Raw genomic sequence first — 5803 nt, forward strand, 5'->3', positions numbered from 1 at the left:
AATAAATGACCTCGGGTGTTTTTGAACCGTTAATAATATTAACAGGTTCAGTCATATAAAAGAATTTTGAGTGTCAATTAGTCGCTCTGGATTGACACGAAGTCACTGTGTCAAGTGAAGAGTCCGATTGATACTTTCTTTAAAGATCGTAATCTGCACAATTACGTCACATCTTTAAAGTGGGGGTGTGTCCGGGATATATTTTTTTTTACTTAACTTTTGTTCATTTTCTTTTATGTTGGAATAGAGTTTGTTTTAATTTTTGCTAATTGCTCCGGAAACAGTTTTTGTTTCGGAGTTTCTTCGGTTGGTCGGAAATTTGATTTCGAAATCAGTATGGTGATCTTTGATCTCGGTTGTTATGCAACCTGATTTGTTGTGTTCTGTTGATTTCATAGTGTAAAATTGGCTGACCAGAAGTCTTGATTTTTTTCTCTTCTTTCTCTCTTTTCTTTTATCAAGCAGCAGTAAGTACATTCAAGGTTCAAGGTTCAAGGTTCAAGGTTCAAGGTTCTATCGTTTCAGTCATGGGAGACGAAAATTCAGATAGAGTTTCTAGGTTCCTAGAGGAACCGAATGACTTTTTGTTAAGGCAACTCTTCCCAGCAGAGCTAATTGAAGTGAGCTCACGTGCAGATTATATCCAAAATGCAGATAGAAAACAACAGATTCTAGAGGCCTTAGAGAGAGAATTTAATAGGCGTCAGGAAGAGCGTGAGTTGGAGATAGCAATTGAAGATAGGGACGAAGATCACTCCATAACCCGAGAACACTCTGTTATGGGAGGAGCAGCAGCAGTGCCAATGTTACCATCAGCCATGTCATCAAGCCAGACTGCCTACCGAACTTCAAGTCCAGCTGAAGTTGAATATCATGAAGTAGTTCAGAGGTCAGGAGAGTCGTTGAGTACGAGAATGAAATTTAAAGCAGCTGAGCTCGAAATTGACTCACTGCGAGCTCAGTTGAGGAGACAAGGTCAGGATTCAAGACCCCCAAGGGCACAATCCATGGGAGGATTTTCAGAAAAAGATATGGCGGGACTCCTTCCATCCTATGATGAAAAGAATCCTGAAGGCTTCTTCATGTCGTTTGAGAGAGTACTGAAAAGTCACCAGATCCCAGAGGACGCCTGGGCTCGCCTGTTGCCCATAAAGTTAACCGGGAAAGCAGTGGATGCGTACAATGCGGTATCCGACCCTGTTGCACACGATTATCGCCGGGTAAAGGCCTGGATCTTGAAAGTTTTCGAACTTGTGCCTGAGGCTTATCGCCAGAAGTTCAGGAACTTGAGGAAAGGATCAGAAAACTATGCAGAATATTGGAGACAAATGAAGATTAGCCGTGACAGGTGGGTGGAGGCCTCTCTTGGAAATAACAAGACTTTCGACAGGATAATGGAGCTCATGGGATTAGAACAGTTTCTGCTAATGTTGCCACCAGCCACTCGGCAATATATCGAAGATCGACATATCACTGACCCTGATGAGGCTTCTATACTGGCAGATGAGTATACACTGAGGGAAAAGATCAGGGGCTCTTCTGGCTCAAGATGGTGCCCTCCTTTATTTCAGCCAAACCAGCCTTCCAGGCCATTTCGGGGTAATTGGAGCCCCAGGGGGCCGGCACCATCGTATCCTCCATCAGAGAAAGGAGTAGGCGGAAACCCTACACATGGCAGTGCTAAAAAACACTGGAAGTAAGAACAATGGAGCCTACCCTTCGGCTCCCCAAGTAAGGACAGTGTTCCTATTGTCACAAACTCGGACATGACGTTAGCTGCTGCTGGCTCGAAGGAAATTATGGACCAGGGGGAAAGAAGTTCTCTAATCAAAATCACAAGAGGGACGACCAAGCACTTAATGTTAATGAGGTTATGAGAGGACAGACATCATGCCAAGGGATGATGAAGAAGAGAGACATGGCCATAAGGCAAGGACAGGAAGCCTTCATTCATGTAGGATCTGTGTCTCTGCAGGACCAAGGTACCAAGCCTGTACAGATAAGGATTATGCGTGATACTGGAGCTGAGCAGACTGTCTTGCACAGAGCAGTCTTACCCTTTGATGAATCGTCCACCTTGGGAGAAACTGTCATGGTTCGCTACATTAAGGGAAGAGAGGAATTGCCCTTATATGCAGTGACTTTAAGCTCTTCTTTTATTTCCGGTATATTTCCAGTTGCTTTGGTGGATGAGGAACCCATGCAAGGGGTACAGTTATTGTTAGGAAATGACATAGCTGGACAACGATGTTGCACAGCATCATGTCAAATTCATGCTGACAAGAATGAAGGGGAGGTGAAGATTGAACAAAATGAATATCCAGCATGTACTATTACCCGTGCTAGTACCACTCAACAGAAAAAGGACAGAGATAATGTTCCTACCGGAGCGCTTGTGGGTACTTTTCCCCAAATGCTCAGGGGAGTGGTGCAGCCTGGTTTATTATGTTCAGAATACTCGAGGGAGTCGCTCATTGAGGCTCAGAAACAAGACTCAGAACTTGCAAGGATAAGGGATGAAGCTGGATCCCTGAGCGAACTCGAGGCTGAACCCTCTGGTTACTATTTAAAGGATGATGTCCTAATGCACAAATGGCGGCCTAAGAAAGTGCCTGCTGATGCTGAATGGACCATTCTATATCAGGTGGTACTGCCACCACAGTATCGAGAGGAGATTTTAAGGTTGGCTCATGAACAACCAATGGGAGGACATTTAGGAGTACGCAAAACGCTGTGAGAAAATTTCCCGGGAATTTTATTGGCCAAATTTGAACAGAGGAGTTGCAGAATATTGCCGTAGTTGTCACTCGTGCCAAGTGATAGGTAAAAAGGATCCAAATCATCGAAAGGCACCATTGCAACCCATCCCCGTGGTGGAAGAACCCTTCTCCAAGATCATCATGGATATTGTCGGACCTCTGCCAAAGACAAAGAAGGGAAACACCCATTTGTTGACGCTAATGTGTGCGTCGACGCGCTTCCCTGAAGCGTACCCGTTGCGGACAGCGACGAGTCCCAATGTGTCGCGGGCTCTGGTACAGTTCGTGACCACATTCGGGTTACCAAAGGTTATTCAAACTGACAGAGGTAGTGTCTTCATGTCGAAAATCTTTGAAGGCACCCTTAAGGAGTTAGGAGTGCAGCACATAATGTCCTCTGCTTATCACCCACAGTCTCAAGGTGCTTTGGAAAGGTTTCATGGCACGCTCAAAAATGCATTACGTGCATACTGTGAAGACCAGAAAACACGAGATTGGGACACAGGCGTGCCGTTCTTGTTGTTTGCTATCCGAGATTCATGGCAAGAATCTCTGGGGTTTTCCCCCTTCCAGCTGGTCTTTGGACATCAAGTGCGTGGACCTCTCAAACTTTTGAGGGAGATATGGACCCATGAGGAACAAAGTACTAATGTGCTAGACTATGTGGTGAAGTTCCGATAACGCTTGCACGAGGTCTGCCAATTGGCTCATGAAGAAATGAAGAAGTCTCAAGAAAAAATGAAAGCCTGGTATGACCAAGCAAACAGGACAGAAGCACGACAATTCCAAGTGGGAGATGATGTGCTCATCTTTCTACCTGTGCCTGGTAGTCCCTTAGCGGCCAAGTACCAGGGGCCATATAAGGTCGTGAAGAAGCTCAGCGAATTGGATTATGTGGTAGGGACACCGGACCGAAGAAAGGAACACCAGGTGTGTCACGTCAACATGATGAAACCATATGTTGTTCGGAATACCAGTGGTAATGCCACTGCCCAAAACCCATCACCAGTCACTGTGCCTGTTCATGTATCAGTAATAAGGAGACAGGTACAGCAAACAGAAGAGGAGGAAGACCAGAAACCCTCAAGGTGAAGAAGAGGAGGAAGAACAGGATACTTCTGGGGAAGAAGAGGAAAAAACCAGTTTCAAGGGCATGCCACTCGAAGCCCGACTTAAGAATTCGGAGGTTCTCAGAGACTTCAAGACCAAGGTCTCTCACCTAGCTCCCCAGCAGCAAGAGGATGTCCAAGCTTTAGTGGAAGAGTACACAGTGCTGTTTCCTGATGTTCCCAGCTGGACAAATGTAATGGAGCATGATGTGGACGTGGGAGATGCAAACCCGGTCCGTCAACACGCGTACAGAGTATCACCAAAGAAGAGAGAACTGCTTGGGAAAGAAATTGATTACATGCTCGAGCATGGGATTATTAGGAAGAGTTCCTCACAGTGGAGTTCACCGTGTGTGTTAGTGGAAAAGCCTGATGGTGGAGTCAGATTCTGTACTGACTATAGGAAGGTGAACAACGTCACAAAGCCAGATTCTTTTCCCTTGCCACGTATTGATGACTGCGTGGATACCATCGGGAATGCTAGATATATCACCAAGTGTGATTTGTTGAAGGGATATTGGTGTGTTCCGCTCACTGAGAGAGCCAAAAGGGTTTCAGCTTTTGTAACACCTCAAGGATTATTTGAATATAATGTGATGCCCTTTGGGATGAGAAATGCTCCTGCGACATTCCAGCGGATGATCAACAGTCCTGGTACACGACATAGAAGGTGTTGTCGCATATATGGATGACATTGTTATCTACAGTGACTCTTGGAAAGAACACCTGAAGAGACTAAAAGCCCTTTTCCAGAGTTTAGCAGAGGCCAACTTGACAATCAACCTCTCCAAGTGTGACTTTGGACAGGCGACAGTCACCTACTTGGGTCATATAGTAGGTCGAGGATCTGTTCGCCCAGTACAGGTAAAGGTTGAGAGCATTCAACAATTTCCAGTCCCGCAAAGCCGCCGAGCATTGCGTCGGTTCTTGGGAATGACCGGCTATTACAGAAAGTTCTGTGAGAATTACTCTACCATTGCTTTGCCTCTCACTAATCTTTTCAAGAAGAATAACAAGTATGTTTGGTCTAACCATTGTCAAGACGCATTTGACTCCCTGAAGAGGTTGCTAAGTCTATCACCGGTGCTGAAAGCACCAGATTTTGACAGAGAATTTGAAAGTAGCAGTAGATGCCAGTGATCATGGGGCTGGTGCAGTCTTATTGCAGGAAGATGATCAAAACGTGAAACACCCTGTGGCATACTTCTCTAAGAAATTTAACCGGCATGAAAAGAACTATGCCACTGTAGAAAAGGAGCTATTGGCTTTAGTACTTGCCGTAGAACATTTCTCTATTTACCTTCAATCTAATTCATTGCCCACTAACATCTTTACAGATCACAATCCCTTAACATTCTTGCATGCAATGAAAAACAAGAACCGCAGACTACTCAAATGGAGTCTACGGCTACAAGAAGTAAATTTGAACATTTTGCATATTCCAGGGACTCAGAACATTCTAGCAGACTGTCTTTCAAGGATGAATTAGAGTTGGGGCATATGAAAGTAATTTGGGAATAGTTATAACTGTCATTTGATTATTTTTTTTTTCCAGTTTTCTTTTTTTTTTTTTGTTAGTTGTAATTTCACCTTTTTCGTGAGAGCCAAGCTGTGAGTTCAGTTACAGATTAGATGGGAGACGATTTCCTTTTCATTGAGCAGGAAATCTTTTTTTTAAGGGGGGAAGTGTGAAGTCCTGTGCGAGGGAGTTCTACCCTCCAAAGGACAACTTAACAGTCATAATTCTTTTAGTTTGTTTTTCTTGGTAAAAAGCTTGCTCTCATGGATTTCCTCGTCTATGTAACTTAAGAACAAGCCTCAACTAACAAAGGAGGTCTGGACTGCGTTACATAGACCTCCTTGGCCATTAACTTGTCAAGGCGCTTAATTCTCACCTCTTCCCAGGTCAACCACAAGAGATACGCCAGATGTGAG

This window comes from Palaemon carinicauda, chromosome 43, assembly GCF_036898095.1.
Source record: "Palaemon carinicauda isolate YSFRI2023 chromosome 43, ASM3689809v2, whole genome shotgun sequence".
NCBI lineage: Eukaryota > Metazoa > Arthropoda > Malacostraca > Decapoda > Palaemonidae > Palaemon > Palaemon carinicauda.